The sequence below is a fragment of the Acomys russatus genome, chromosome 25 (genome assembly GCF_903995435.1).
Source record: "Acomys russatus chromosome 25, mAcoRus1.1, whole genome shotgun sequence".
Taxonomy (NCBI): Eukaryota; Metazoa; Chordata; class Mammalia; order Rodentia; family Muridae; genus Acomys; species Acomys russatus.
The window spans coordinates 14,562,844-14,580,047 of NC_067161.1; positions in this window are offsets into that span (position 1 = coordinate 14,562,844).

Genomic DNA, 17,204 nt, shown 5'->3' on the forward strand with positions numbered 1-17,204 from the left:
AACCCAAAGAAACAATTCACAACAGTAGCAAAATTACAGTTATAAAGCAGCAACAAAAATAATTTACGGTGGGGGATATCAACACAACATGAGCAACTGTATTAAAAGGTCACAGCATTAGGAAGGTTGAGCACCACGGATCTAAGGAGTTAAAGATTATGCACACACCTGGCAGACAAATTTTTGCTTGTATTATTTCCTGATGAGGTCCTACAGGTATGCAGCCTACTCCTACTCTCCCCCTGATTCCTGTGGGAGGTAATTCATGTCATCTTTTCTAGACTTATTATTTAGCTTCAAGAAGGCAACTTCTTCACTCAATTAAATGGACTAGTAAAATCCTGGTAGTCCATATAACCTGAAAAATGGTACTGTATGTCTGATTCCAGAATTTTCAGGACCAAAGCAGGCGGATCACTGTGAGTTCGAGGCCAGCCTGGTCTACAAAGTGACTCTAGGACAGCCAAGGCTACACAGAGAAACCCTGTCTCAACCGCCCCCACCAACAAAACAAAACCAAAACATCAAAAGCAATGGTTGTAATTTCCCAAAGTGTGACTAAAAATACTTGTTACAAGTATAGTTAATCAAAGGACTGCTGTGGTTTGGAAAACAATGAACAAATACACCTACTGCCATTACTGCTGAACTCTGCAGACCTTTAAGCAACTGTTGTGCACTGTGAATCTCAAGAGCTGAGCACCGCATATGCGATTTCCTAAAGCTGTTCATGAAATCTTCCTCCCAGCCCCAAAGACTGACAGATAAAAGACAAATAAGGAAGAGGTTAAAATTTCCCAGTTACTCTTCCTTTTGCTCACAGCACTGGTTCACCAGTCCTCAGGACAGTTGTGTGTATTTATCAGGGGAGACAAAACTGGACCATCAAAGTATCTCCCAAAAGTTTCTGTACCTGGACTTTTAAAAAATATCCAGCATCATTTCCTAGGTATCATAACCCTGCACTAGAGAGCCAGCTCTCTGAGGCAGGCAAGTGAAGTCAGTAAATGTTGAGCAGCAAACAGTACAGAAAGAAAAAAGATAGTTCCAATCTCTTTCCAGCCCTGTCAGGTCCTGCATTCAGGTGTTTGGTTCTCAAAACATATGCTCAACCTTGCTGTATATGTCATAGGAGGCAACAGCTAAAGCAAGAGAGTACACACAGTCAGAGGACAGCTTACAAACGCTTAACCCTAGCGCTGTGCAAACCATTTGTCATAAATTACTTCAAACGCAAATTCCAAGAGTTCACTGGTGAGTTCCAAGCTTCTCTGCCTCAAGAGAGTTTGGCTTACTCCCTAGTCAGCTAGTCACATCAAGAAACAGAAGCCTCTTTAGAGACTAATTGAACCAGGGTGGCTCATACCAATAATCCTCACCATTTGGGAATTGAGGCAGAGGGATCACTCCTCAAATTCCAGGCTAATCTGAGCTACATAGTAAGTCAGAGTGTGTCTGTCTGTCTCCGTGTCTCTGTCCCTCCTCCCCCCTCCCTCTCTCCCTCCATCTTCATAAAAAAGGAGAGAAGGCCAGGCATGGTAATGGAGCCTTTAATCAGAGCACTCAGGAGGCAGAGGCAAGTGGATCTTTGTGAGTTCATGGTCAGCCTGGTCTACAAAGAGTCCAGGAGAGCCAAGGTGACACAAAGAAACCCTTTCTCAAAAGAACCCACACACACACACACACACACACACAACCCTCTTTATAAATAAAATATCTTATGAGTGAGTAAGCAGATACCATACATTGACAGAATTTCTTTTTATTGCAGTAGTTTAGGCCACTGACTCGTTTTAGTTACTTGAAAATAGCTCCTCACACTAAGAAGCAAAATACTTCCTGAGTCATCCAACATCACCAGTGCAATGTTTAACATTTTTGACACACCCAATAGGATAGCTACAATCTGAAAAATGGAAAATAACAAGTGTTGAAAAGGACAGGAATAGTCAGAGCCCTCATGAGCTCCTTGCTGATAGAGGTGTAGAATGGTACAGATGGTAAGGGAGATTCTAGTAGTTCCTCAAAAAGTTAAAAATGATCACATGATTCAGCAACTCTATTCTAGACTTAAACATCAAACATCCAAACAGACGTGTACTCCCACATTCATAGCAGCATTAAATGCAATAGCCAACAGGTGAAACAACTCAAATAGCCATCCATGTACACACAACAGAATATTGTTTGCCCATAAGGATGAATGAAATTCTAACAGATATTACAATAAACCATGAAAACATTAAGTAAGTCTGATATAAAAGGACAACTGTGTGACCCTACTTTACATAAAGTGTTTAGAAGAGAGAAAATTCATAAAGACAGGAAGTAGAACAGGGGATACAAGGGGCTAGGAGTTGTGATTTAATGGACAAAGTTTCTCATTAAGATGGTAAAATGTGCCTGGCAGTGGTGGTGCATGCCTTTAATTCCAGCAGTCGGGAGGCAGAGGCAGGTGGATCTTTGTGAGTTTGAGGCTAAACTCAGGACAGTCCAGGACAGTCAAGGCTACACAGAGAAACTCTGTCTCGGAAAAAAAAAAAAAAACATGGTAAAATGTTCTGTAAACAGTAGTGATGGCCACACAATACTAGCAATATACACACTTAAAAATGGTAAAGTGATACCAGGAATGCTGGCTTATGCCTGTAATCCCAGCACTCATAAGGCTGAGGCAGTAGAGTTGCCACAAATTTGATGTGAGTCTTGACTACACAGCAAATAAAAGACCAGCCATGATCACACAGTGAGAACCCATAACAAACAAATGCGAAATACTTTTAGGTATATTTTACATTTTTAAACCACTGTTTTTAATTAAATTTTTATTGTAAAAAAAACTTGCAAATAGGGCTGGAGAGATGGCTCAGAGGTTAAGAGCACTGAGTGCTTTTCCAGAGACCCTGAGTTCAATTCCCAGCAACCACATGGAGGCTCACAACCATCTATAATGTGATCTAATTAATGTGCACTGTGTACATAATAAATAAATCTTTTTTTAAAAGCTTGCAAATAGAAGCTAGCACAACGCAAGATTAGACAGACTTGAAGTCTATCGGTCTCAATGAACTTCCAAACTGAACTTCTAAGCTGACGCTCTGAGGCTCACTTTCGATTTACACTTTCAAAATTCATCATATCTTTACGTGCATAGTCCACAAAAACCCAAAAGAATCGTGAGTTAAAATCAGAGAAACAAGCTAGGGGTGGTAGCGCCTCTAATACCAGAACGCAGGAGGCAGAGGCAGGAAGATTGCTGTGAGTTCAAGGTTAGCCTGGTAACAGCGCAAGTCTGGGACAGCCAAGATAACACAAAGAAACCCTGTCTCCAAAAAACTGAAAAAGAAAAAAACAACAACAAAAACCAGAAAAACAATTAGCATTTTATTTTTTTCATAACTCATGTGTCCATACTTGAGTTCCATCCTTTCTCATAATCTCATCACATATTTGCCCTTTCTTGATCTCCTATGTGTTTTACTATACCTGTATGCACATTATGTGTATATGTACACACACACACATTATAGGCTAGGAACTGCATGCGGGGACACGTGGACTCCTTCTTTGAGATTGTGTGGCCTAATCTACTTTATACATGTACCAGATTTTCATTATCCATTTACCTGTTGACAGGCAACTAGGCTGATTACAATTCCTTGCTATAGTAAATAAAGCAATAAATACTGGGGAGTAGGAGGCTGTGAAAATGTCTTACTATTGTGTAATTCATAGACCATTGTTTATTTTGGTCTGTCATAGTCTTTATTAGTCTGTACTCAAGATTTTTTTCACATGATTAGAGGTCTTGTTAGCTACTATCTTTATACAGACTGTCCATTGGGCACCTTGCTCACATCTGCTATACCAGCATTCAGTAGATAGAGGCAGGATGATTTTGAGAGTTATGAGGCCAGTTTGGTCTACACAACAGGTTTCAGAACAGCCAGGAGTATGTATAGAAAGACCCCAGTTCATAAAAACAAACAAAAAACAGGTGGAATTGTCCCAGTAACTAATTTAAACAATGGGTTTCTCCAGAAGCTTAAAGGAAGTGAACAAAAGAATGTAGGATAGGAAATGTGAAAAAAAGGAAGAGAAGAGGAAGGGAGGAAGAGAAGAGGAGACAGTAAGGCAGAAGACTAAACTACTGGTTTGGTCACATACAAAGGTTACACAATGGGTGAGCCCCAGAGGACTTCCCTTGTTTGGGAAGAATGGCAGCATACCAGCCATCTAAGTACCTTAGCAAATCAGAGCCCATCTGTCACACATGGGCTACTCTGCTACACTTAAACACCTTTTCCCTTTTGAAAGCTACTCTACTCTGGTCAAAATAATCATTCAGACATTAATTAAGCCAATGTTTGCTAGTACAGCAGAGCTAAGAAGTCACAAGACCATCACACCATTGAGGAAAAAAAAGGCTTCTGCAAGGATGCACTGGAGGAAGATCAGGGCCAAGAGCCCCGTGCAGCACAGTCCTCCTGGCCTGTGTAAGGACTTCACTACAGGAGTTCAAGGCCAGCCTGTCTACATAGTGAGTTCTAGGACAGCCAGGACTACACAGAGAAACCCTGTCTCAAAAAAAAAAAAAGTTACTTGTTATTGCAGAGGTTCAGTTCTCAGCTCCGTCATGGTGGCACATAACCATCTGTAACCCCAGTAGTTCCAGAGGATCCAAAGCTCTCCTCTGATATCTGTGGGCACCAGGCACATACAGTACACATATGTGTAGGCAAACCACTCATACACATAATAAAATAATCTTTTTTTTAAAAAGTGATCTTGCTCCTTAAATTAAGGTCTTGAAGACACAAAACTTCTCATACTTTTGTTCAATTCTTTTGGAAGGCTAGGCAAAAAAGCCCTTTTAATCTTTAACCAATGGGGAATAAATACACTGAAGTACTTCTCTGGATCAATCTAAGTTAGATGGAAGGGTTTCTTCCATCTTATTCCTGAAAACTAATGACTAGAAGACATTAGGGGCATTCTGTAGCCTGAGTTTTTGCATGTAAATTGTTCCAGAGCACAAGGGCAGAGAAAAATTCTTCATAGAAGCAGAGAAAGCATTTCCAACCCAGCCACCCTTAGTGATTGCTATAGACAAAATATTCAGCTTATATTTGTAATGCTGTTTACAGATTCAAAGCATGATAAGAATCTGGTGAAGTAACAGAAGTCACTGTTTTGGTGAAAGTGTACTGGTGGACGTTCACCACTGTCCCATGCTCTCTATGTTACACTTCAGCAAGTGTAAGAGATCTGCCTACGGTCACTAACTAAATGATGCCTCTGAACAAAGCTACCACCACACTCTACTCTCAATCTCCCAATATCCCAAAGATTCCCAAATTCCCTTCAGCTTCCACATATGCATACATGTGCCCATCATCTCCAGCTAGGGTATCTCCCACCACCTCATAGACACGATGCCAGCAACTCCAGCAAAGCACTCCTATTATAAAACAGAGCCATCTGTCTCTGATAGTCAGGTGTGGAGAACTGAGCTCAGTTTCAACTCTTCCCTAACCACTTTACTAAATTAAGCTGCTACTTTTGTTGTTGTTAATAAAGATCTACTAACCACACAAATACATCCATCTACCTTTAAGCTTTACTTGGCTCTCATCACCCTCCATCATTCCAATATTTGCCTATAGATTTTTCCTCTCTTTAGTGCTTAGGTTTCACTTCCTTTTTTTACTTTTCTTTTTGATTAATTTTGAGACAAGGTTTCATTGTGTAACCCTCGCTAGCCTAGAACTAGAACTCACTATGTAGATCAGTCTGGCCAACTCCCAAATATCCTCTCCTGCCTCTGCCTCTCTGGGATTTAAGGTGTATGCCACCACACCCAGCTCATTTCCCTAAACTCAGCCTGGCCTTGAACTCAATCATTCTGCCTGTGCCAGCTGAATTCTAGATTACAGGTCTGTGCTACCACACCTGGCATGAGGCTCCATTTTGAAGTTGATCTGCCACATCTTACTTAGTACTTTTTTGTTTGTTTGTTTGTTTGTTTGTTTCGAGACAGGGTTTCTCTGTGTCGCCTTGGCTGTCCTGGACTCACTTTGTAGACCAGGCTGGCCTGAACTCACATTGATCTACCTGCCTCTACCTCCTAAGTGCTGGAATTAAAGGTGTGCGCCACCACGTGCGGCTTTTTAAACATTTCTTTTATTTATTTATTATGTGTATGGTGCTCTGCTGTATTAATGCCTGCAGACTAGAAGAGGGTATTAGATCATATTATAGATGGTTGTGAGCCACCATGTGGTTGCTGGGAATTGAACTCGGGACCTTTGGAAGAACAGACAGTGCTCTTAACCTCTGAGCCATCTCTCCAGCCCTTACTTAGTACTTCTAAGTCTTCTGTAGTATCTAAAATATTCACGGTAACAAGTGAAACAATCTTCCCAACCCTGCTACCCATTTGAAATAAACATGAGTATTAGACATATCTCACCAGTTTCTCTGGCATTCTTGAGGTGCTTACAATTCAACTTCACTTCCCCTAAGGCTCTCTAACAGTGAGACTTTGGCTTGTGTACTTTTGCTCACGTTTTCCTTCTTTCTTGATTTCACTGACAGTGGCATCTCTGAAACTAGCCATGATATTCCTTTGTCTATTTCACTACAGTGCCAAAAGCAATGCCTTTTTGGGGCAGCTTGGCTGACAATGAATGAAAAATCTCCGAAGACCACAGATCCTTGGGGACAATGAGTCAGAGGTAAAGCACTCCGACTTTCATACTCAATGATGTCATTAGAGAGAAGTCTGACATTCAATCCTTACTTACTGAACACTCTGTATGCCAAAGTACCTCACAACAGCTTCCTAATTTGTCTTTAAACACTAATATCAGATAGTAAAAATACTAAAAGTTGAACTCTTTATTTTTTTTTTAATTCCCAGAAACTCTGTATGAACTTAAGTTGATTTTAGACCTGCAGTAATTCTTGTCTAGGGAGAAGAGGGTAAAGGAATAGGACTTTAAAAGTAAAATCCAACAGCCTGGGCTTTCAACGGACATAGATGTCATTTATTCAAACTGTTTAAAATAATCCATCTCCTTTAACAGATGGTTTTATCAATTGTTCTACAGAATCTACAAAACACAGGAAGAGAAACAGCATGATTAAGAGTGGCAGATTGGGGCTGGAGACATGATGGCTCAGAGGATAAGAGCTCCTCCATCAGCTCTTCCAAAGGTCCCGAGTTCTAGTCTCAGCAACCACATGGTGGCTCATGACCATTTATAATGAAATCCAGTGCCTTCCTGTGGTGGACAGGCACACATGTGGGCAGAATACTGTATAAATAATAAATAAATGTTAAAAAAAAAAAAAAAAAAGAGTGGCAGCTTGAAAACCAGCCCTGGTGCAAGGAGCAATGAAGAGGAGTACACACCAAGACAAGGAAACCTCTGGCGGTACCCTCACAACTCTAGTACTCCTGGTTCTCAGGGACTTGAGCTGCTCTTCAAAACTTACCGTTCCCTTCTTTTTCAGATTTCACACCTTTCAATGATACAACAAGCTGTACCAGAAGCATGACACTAAGGCAACAGGGTTTTGTAACAAGTTACAGACACGGGGCTAAAGAACTACAGAGTGAAGTTTGCAGTCATCTTTTTTCAACCCAAAGACAAAAACTGAGTGTTGTTTTAATTTCATGTCCAGAAAGACTTCTATGAGAAGGAGTCTAGATTAAATATTCCGCTTAAGATGGACACAGAGGCCTAGACTTGAAATTCCAGCACTAAGGAGAGACACAGACAGAGGCGGCAGCAGCATGATGATTTGAAGCCATCTTAGGAAACCACTGAGTTTCAGTCTGGGCTACATTAAGATCCTATCCCAAGAGGGCTGAAGAGATAGCTCAGAGGTTAAGAGCACTGGCTACTCTTTCAAAGGTCCTGAGTTCAATTCCCAGCAACCACATGGTGGCTCACAACCATCTATAATGAGAGCTGGTGCCCTCTTCTGGCATGCAGTTGTAGATACAGACAAAACAATGTATACATACTAAATAAATCTTAAAAAAAAAAAAAAAGATTCTATTTCAAATGGCTCTACATGTTTGGGGCTCTTTCAGAGGACTGGGGTTTGGATCCCAGCACCTACTTTGAGTAGCTCACACCTGCCTATTACTTCAGCTCCAGGGAATCCAAAAACCTCTTTTGGCCTCCATCAAAACCCATATGCGAGGCTGGAGAGATGGCTCAGCAGTTGAGAGCACTGACTGCTTCTCCAAAGGATCCGGGTTCAATTCCCAGCATCCACATGGCAGCTCACAACTGTCTGTAACTCTAAGATCCCACAGGCATGCATGCAGGCAAAACACCAATGAACATAAAGTAAAAAAAATAATTTTTAAAAACCATATGCAGCTGGGTGCCACAGAGACCACCTATAATCTCAGCACTTAAGATGGCAGAGGCAGGCAGATCTCTGCCTCAGCCTCCTGCGCTTTGGGGACATAGGCTTGAGCCACTCTGCCTAGATTTTGTTGTTTTAGGATTTTTTAAAAAATTGTGTGTGTTCGTGCATATACATGCGTGTGTACATGCCTGTTAATTGTGTGTGTGCTATGTGCCTACTGAGTCTAGAAAAGGGCATGGGATCCTCTGGAGATGGAATTAGAAGTGGTTGTAAGGTTTCTGATATGGGTTCTGGGAACCAAACTCTAGTCCTCTGTAACAGCTGCAAGCACGAGCCGGACGTGGATCTCTGAGTTCGAGACCAGCCTGGTCTACAAAGCGAGTTCAGACAGCTAGGGCTGTTACACAGAGGAAACCCTGTCTCAAAAAACAAACAAACAAACAAAAAGGAGCTGCAAGCACTCTTGACCACTGAACCATCTCACCAGTTCCAGTTTTCCCCCCTGAAGATTTATTTTTATGTGTGTGCGTATGTATATGCCACATGTATGTGGGTCTTTTTGTTTTTTGAGACAGGGTTTCTTTGTGTAGCCTTGGCTGTCCTAGACTAGGCTGGCCTCAAACTCACAGAGGTCTACATGCCTCTGCCTCCTGTGCTGGGATTACAGGTTTTTTGTTTGTTGTTGTTGTTTCTGGTTTTTGTTTGTTTGTTTGTTTGTTTGTTTTGAGACATAGCCTCACTATTACACAGCTGAGTCTGGTCACAAACTAATGACCTTTCTGGTTCAGTCTCCAAAATGCTGTGATTACATGCAAGTACCACCATGCTAGGAAAGAGTTCAATTTCTTAAGTAAATATTGACATCATCATTCCAAACATTTAATTGCCTTCCTACTTTGCAGGGATACTGTAATTCTGAGATTAAATTGTATAGCCAGAACACAAAATAGACAATCAATAAATGAAGGCCATTTTCTCAGATTCCTTCTTTGGTATTTCATCAAGTTCCTGGGATCCTGCTGTTACAAAGGCATAAACTCAAATTGAGTTCAGAATCAAATTCCAAACTTCCTACAAAAACTCAGCTGTCTGAGCGTTACTCAAGCTGAGACTGGTGACATAGCCTATAATTCCACCTTCTAGGGCGGTGGTTCTCAACTTGTGTGTCACTACCTTTTGGAGGTTGACCAACCCTTTCACAGGGGTCACATATCAAATATCCTAAATATCAAATATGCATACTCTAGGGGATGGATACAGGGTACAGGGTACAGTTTCAAGATAGAGCTCAGGCACTTAAAGGGGGCCTTGGGGAATATCTCAATGGTAGATCACTTGCTAGAATGTAGGAGCAATCCCTATTACCTTAAAAAAAATATAATACATACATTTACTCAGGCCATTCAAGGTGATTTAACACTCTTGTCTCAATTATCTGAGGGTGACTGTGAATCATGCTGGTTTAATCAGCATAAAGATCTTGGAATTCACAAAACAGTTCAAAACCTGCCAGCTAGTCATCTCTGTACCACAAAAAAAAAAAAAAAAACCTAGCAGATAAGATTACAAGGGGAAAGAGGGTCTTCAGAGATCACCGCTCTTATTCTTATAGTTATACAGCCTTCACCACAGATTCTGGGCAACTCACATCTATAATTCTTAATATCGTATATCGTTTCTAATAAATGGAAAGTTTGATCTATGCCATGCTTATCTCAAAAAGGATCCAAATAAAACAAGTGAAACAGACTGTTCCAACTGTCATAAAAACATAGTATTGAAAAGAATCAGCAATTATCCAAGGAGAAAAAGCATAGAATAACCAGAACCAGCCTTCAGGCAGGCACTCAGTTTCTTGTTGTTGTTGTTTTTTCAAGACAGGGTTTCTCTGTGTTAGCCTTGGCTGTCCTGGACTCACTTTGTAGACCAGGCTGTCCTGGAACTCACAGTGATCTGCCTGCTTCTGCCTCCTGAGAACTGGGAGTAAAGGCGTGCGCCACCATGACTGGCAAAATGCCTTTTTAGTAATTTGTTAATTCTCAACTTGGAGATCTGGATCAGCAGGATAGCTCAGCAGGTAAAAGACACCTACCACCAAACCTGAGCACTTGAGCTCAATCCCTAGAACTCACATGTTGTCCTCTTACCTCCAGATATGTGCCAGTTATGAGCTCATACACATAAAATCAAGGCATGGTGACGCAAGCCTTTAATCCTAGCTCGGAGGTATAGGAAGGGGGATTTCTGTGAGTTCAAAGCCAGCCTGGTCTACAAAGTGAGGCCACGACAGCCAAGGCTACACAGAGAAATCCTGTGTCAAAAAAAAACAAAAAACAAAAAACAAAAAACAAAAAATAAATAAATAAAATGTAGATTTGGGGGTTTGAATAGTAAACAATTTATTATACTCAGCTACTTAAGAAGGGCAAGGTGAGCCAGAACCTGGAAACAGCCAAAGTGTTCCTCAGTAGAAGAATGGATAAAGAAACTGTGGTATATTTACACTATGGAATACTACTCAGCTATTAAAAACAAGAAATTCAGGCAGGCGTGGTGGCACACACCTTTAATCCCAGCACTTGGGAGGCAGAGGCAGGTGGATCGATGTGAGTTCAAGGCCAGCCTGGTCTACAAAAGGAGTCCAGGACAGCCAAGGCAACACAGAGAGACCCTGTCTCGAAAAACCAAAACAAACAAACAAACAAACAAAAACCCAAGCAATTTCTAAAATTTGTGGACAAATGGATTGAACTAGAAATGATCATAATGAGTTAACCCAGAAACAGAAAGAGTCAAATGGTATATACTCACTTATATCTGGACACTAGCCCAACGGGCATGTCCCATGAAAGTCTTCACTTACCAGGAAAGTGGGATAGAGGGCAAGACTTCCTATTGGGATTCTTGGTGAGAGAAGCAAGGAAGAATGAGGAAATAGAAGGATCCAGTGGGTCCTAGAAACCTACAAGTAGAACATTATGATGGGCAGATCTGGGCCCAGGGGTCCTGCTCAAACTATGGCACCAGCCAAGGACAACATATGCAGTAAACATCAAACCCCTACCCAGATCTAGCCATTGGACAGGACATTCTCCACAGTTGAGTGGAGAGTGGGGACTGACTTTCACACAAACTCTGGTGCCCCATACGTCCCCTGGATGGGGAGTCCTGGTGGCACTCGGAGGAAGGATAGCAGGCTACCAAGAAGAGACTTGATACCCTATGAGCATATACAGGGGGAGGAGGTCTCCTCAGTCACAGTCATAGGGGAGGGGAGTAAGGGGAAAATGGGAGGGAGAGAGGAATGGGAGGATAGAAGGGATGGGGTAACAATTGAGATGTAATATGAAGAAATTAATAAAATGTATTTTTAAAAAAAGAAGGGGAAGATGTGCACTAACGCACGCATTCTACCAAAAGAAAGTGCAATTAAAGCAGAAGACTGGGCTGAGGATGTAACTCAGAGGCATATAGCTCTGCTGGCAGACTGAGTGCATGCACAGCATACACAAAGGCCTGGGTTCCATCCCCAGGACCAAATAAACCAGACATGGCAGTGCACACCTGTAATTCCAGCACTAAGGAGACACAGGTAGGAGGAGTTCCAAGATCAGCCTCAACTACATAGTGAGTTCAAAGATCACCTAAATACCTGGTAACTTGTCTGGAGAGTAAATAAAACCAAAGGCAGAAGTCAACATTTTAAAGCACAAGTCTCAAAATGGACTACAGCCAGAAATCAACACCCACAGAATGCTTCTGTTTAGCTCCCATACAAGGTTTTCTTGGTTTGGTTGGGGATAGTGTTTTTAACATTTTAAAATTTAACCTCCAGCACTTAATGTGGACATTTCAATCAAAGTTTCTCATTTCTACTATTACTTTTTTTCTGGTAAAAAGTTAGACCCAACAACACCAGGCACATACTCCTAAGAAGATGACCACTGCAGCCCAGTCTGACTACTTCCTCCTAACTGTGCTCCCTAGCCTTCTCTACTCTCTACCCAGACCATTTACACACAGGCATCTAAACTGAAAGATGCTCCAGACTATAGCTCTTGCACAAAGCTGATTTATGAAGGCAGTGAACTCTAGGAATTTTCTCTCAATAGTTCTGCAGGGATAACAAGTAAAAGAAAATATTAGTTTTTGTGAGGGAGGGAGGAACAGGAGGATACAAGTGATGGGATAACAACTGAGATGTAATCTGAATAAATTAATAAAAAAAAAGAGAGAAAAAGTTTTTGTAAAAGAGTGGAACAAAAATTTTTTTAGCCACCATTCTTAACAGCCTAAAACCTGGATCGACTCAACTACCACCAACTGGTGAGCAAAAAATCACTGTGGTAGCTACAGGATCACTGACAAGAACCAAACTGACACACAGGGGATCTCAAGAGCATTAGAGGTCAGACTCAAAAGACAGTGCAGTGTATGACTTCATATATATGAAATTCCATTGCTGACCATAACAAGACAAAGCAATTTCATGCCTGGGGCCAGTGGTGAGGGAGGAGGGCTAACCACAAAGGAGGGACTATGAAGTACTGTACAGTGACAGGAATATTACAGATTTAGTCTTAGCAGTCTATTTATTAAAACTCAAAATTCTATGAATGTTGTTCCCTTCTTCCACTTTTTCTCAGAATAGGCAGTGCTGGCTCTGAATGAAGTTTCATTGATGTGGCATTATTTAATAATGCTAACTTTAAAGAGGTGTCTAACTGGTCATGGAGGCACATGGCCAAAACTTCAGCACTCAAGAGATTATGCAGAAGGGCTGCCACAAGTTCAAGGCCAGTTTGGGCTACAGAGTGTTTCAGACCAACCTGGCCTACATTATGAGACCCTGTTTCAAAAAGCAAAGTAAGGTAGGTGTGGTGGCATACTCCTTTAATCCCAGTACTCAAGAGGACAGGTGGATCTCTGTGAGTTCTCAGCCAGCCTGGTCTACATAGTGAGCTCCAGGCTAGCTAAGGCTACATATACATAGTACAAATAAGTCAGAGGAAATCTTGTAGGAGTCAGTTCTTTTCCACCAGTGGATTGAACTCAGGGTATCTGGCTTGGTGATAAGCACCTGTACTCACTGAGCCATCGTCTCCTCAGCTCCCTCCATCTGACTTTGTATAACATGGACAGAATGCTAGACGCCTTGCTGTTTTAAGGTATTCTGAGTCTTTGTTCAAAAGATGTATTTATTATTTTTCTGTGTACAAGTGTTTTTCCTGGATGTGTATCTGTGCTCCAAATGCGGGGAGTGCCTGCAGCAGCCAGAAGTAGTGTAGGATTTCCTGGAACAGGAATTACAGAGCCACCATGTGAGTGCTAGAAACTACATGAGGGTCCTCTGCAGCACAGCCAGTGCTCTGAGCCACCGAACCATCTCTCCAGCCCTTCTACACTGAATTTTATGAACAGACATCCCTAACCCTTCCCCATAACCATATGGACTTCTTTTTCTACTCTTGCAGTGTTTCAAATTCCTCAGTGAACATCAAGTCTGTAATAGAGAAGGTGACATGTCTATCAGGAAGAGCAAGCAGCAACAAAGTAGTTTATTTAGAGCAGCACCTCAAACCCTCAGACACAGTATTGTACTCAAGAAGGTATATGGAGATACCCAAGAAGCCAGCTTGTCTGGAGTGGTGGTGCACATCCAGTACTCAGGCACTTACATCTCTGAATCCAAGGCCAGCCTGGTCTACAGAGTGAGCTTCAGGACATCCAGGACTACGTAGAGGAAAAACTACAAAAAACTATCTGGAAAAACTAAAACATCAGCAAGCTTAGCCAAGCACTGTGACACTGGCCTTTAACCCTAGCACTCTGGAGGCAGAAGCAGGTGGACCTTTGTCAGTTCAAGCCCAGGCACCATTACATAGTTAGACCTTAAGAAAGAAAAGATAGTTAAGTGAAAACATAACTCTGTTACCAAAGATATCAAAGCATTGTTGGTGTTGAAAGGACAATATAGTGCCTGCTGCTGTAATCACAGCACCTGAGAAGTGGAAGCAGGACTATTGGGAGTTTAAAGCCAGTCTGAGCTATACAGAGTACAAGCCTAGCCTGAGATGGCCTCCAAAAAAACAGATGAGAAGAATTGGATAACTAGAATTAATGTACAGCATCTTAGAGAACTGCTTACAGTGACTTCAGATACAGATTTTTGGGGGAAAGGTCATAAACTTGCTGAAAAGCAGAGAAGACGTGGCCAGTGATGGAACAGAACAGTCCTACAGACATAAAGTAACAATGAAGTCCTCTGCGTATCTCCTAGTCTACTTAGTCCCACAGGTGTGACTCAAGACTAACCAGCAAGAATGATCTTACAGGCCTGGCAAGACGTCTCAGTGAATAAAGGCACCTGCCCTCAGTTTAATCCGTAGGACCCACACAGCAAAAGGAGAGGATCAACTCCTACAAAGTGGTGCCTGGTCTTCGTGTGCATGATATAGCACCTGTGTGCCTGGACACACATTTTCAATAAACATTTTTAAAAAAGAATTTCTCCACCCCCAAGGAATGACCTTGCTATATCGAAAAATAAATAAATAAATAAAAACAAGCAAAAACAATTTCCACAAACCAGATCTAGCATGATGGCACACGCCTTTAGCCCCAGTGCTTGGGAGGCAGAGGCAGGCAGATTTCTATGATTTCAAGGCAGCCTGGTCTACACAGAGTGTCCCAGGACAGCCAGGGCTATTTAGAGACCTGTTTCATTCCCGACCCACACACACATGCAAAAAAAAAAAAAAAAAAAAAAAAAAAAAAAATCACAAACCAGTAAGACACAAGGCTCTTGTGAACATGGTAGTAAACACATATAATCCCTCAGGAGAAAGAGAGAGGCAAGAGAATCAGGAAATCAAGGTCATATTTCCGGCCATATAATGACTTTGAGGTCAGCCTGGCCAACTGGAGATCCTATCTCAAAAACCACACAAAAATGACAACAAAACATGTTGCAGCCCAGTTCAAAGCCAGCCTGGAATACATACCAAGATGCAAGTCTCAAAAAAGGGAGGCAGAAGCACCTCTAAAACAAACAGGACTAGCTGGGCAGTGGTAGTGCACGCCTTTAATCCCAGCACTTGGAAGGTAGAGACAGGTGGATCACTGTGTGTGCGGCCAGCCTGGTCTACAAAGCCAGTCCAGGACAGTCAAGGCTACACAGAGAAACCCTGTCTTAAAAAACAAAACAAACAAACAGGACTATACCAATAGTTTCTTTAGTTTCAAAACATCTAAATGGGTATGTAATATTCTAAAATAGGACTGTGCCCTATGTTCCTACAGTGAAACTTTTTCAAGGCAGGAAATATATGTTAAGCTATTGATCCAATACTATCTGACATGTGTATTTACTCCTGTGCAATTCCCTGCCACTTGAGCACTTCAAATTCAGGCAATGTCTTCAAACAGAGACCTGCTTCATAACAATGGCTATGTGCTACCAACAGGCACAGCTTGCTCTTGTAAATAAAGTTTTATTGGAATATGGATCAAGTACATTCTATATGCTATCTTTATGTTAGCCATCACAATACAAACTGCAGAGCTGAACAGTCATTATAGAGATTATTAAACATTTACTATCTAATCCTATACTATAAAAAGTTCAGAGGGCTAGAGAGATGGCTCAGAGGTTAAGAGCACTGATTATTCTTCTAAAGGTCTTGAGTTCAATATTCAGCAGCTACATGGTGGCTCAAAACCATCTATGATGAGATCTGGTGCCCTGTTCTGGACTGCTAGCTCACATGCAGGCTGAATACTGTATAAATAATAAATAAGTATTTTTAAAAAGTTCAACAATTCTTACCCTTGGATAGTTAGAACCAACAACTAAATACTGTGGTGTATCAATATGACTCCAGGAATGCAGGAGACTGAAGCAGGAAGATCATGGGGTTCAAAGCCAGTCTGGACAACAGCAAGACCACACCTCACAGAACCAAACAAAAAGGTGTGACAGATTTATGACCAGCCAATTTGTTTACCTTGAATGTTGTAAAAGTCAGGGAGACCTTTCCAAAACACCCAGGTACAAACCTAACTGGAAATAAGCCTATGCTAAGAGACCTCAAAATCCTATCACCAACCTTGACTAAAATTAAGCTTTAAAACCTAATGGTTAGCTGGGCGTGGTGGTGCATGGCTTTAATCCCAGCACTCAGGAGGCAGAGGCAGGTAGATCACTATGAGTTCCAGGCCTGTGTGGTCTATGAAGGGAGTCCAGGACAGCCAAAGCTATATAGAGAAACCTTGTCTCAAAAAACCAAAAACCAAAATAAAACAAACAAAAAACCTAATGGTTAATTCAGTTTTACTATTTTAAGAACCACTTCACTGCTAAGTGTGTGGTGGTGCACACCTTTAATCCCAGCGCTCAGAAAGAAGAGACAGGCAGATCTGTTAGTTCAAGGCCAGCCTGGTCTACATAGTAAGTTCCAGGACAGCCAGGGCTACATAATAGAGATGATGTTTCGAAAAATATCACACTAATACAACTGAGATACAGTGTTTGTACTCCCACTGTCCCTTGTATTTAGTCACCACAACCACCACCAAGGACCTTAACAGTTATCTTTTTTTTTTCTCTAGAACTCACACCAACCAAACAGGTTATTTTCTTCATCTAAGTTTTAGTTTGTTATGAAACATTCAGAATGACAAGGTAAATAGAGAACACAAAATTGCTTCTGAAAATATCTTTTTGTTTTGTTTTTGTTTTTTTGAGACAGGGTTTCTCTGTGTAGTCTTAGCTGTCCTGGACTCACTTTGTAGACCAGGCTGGCCTCGAACTC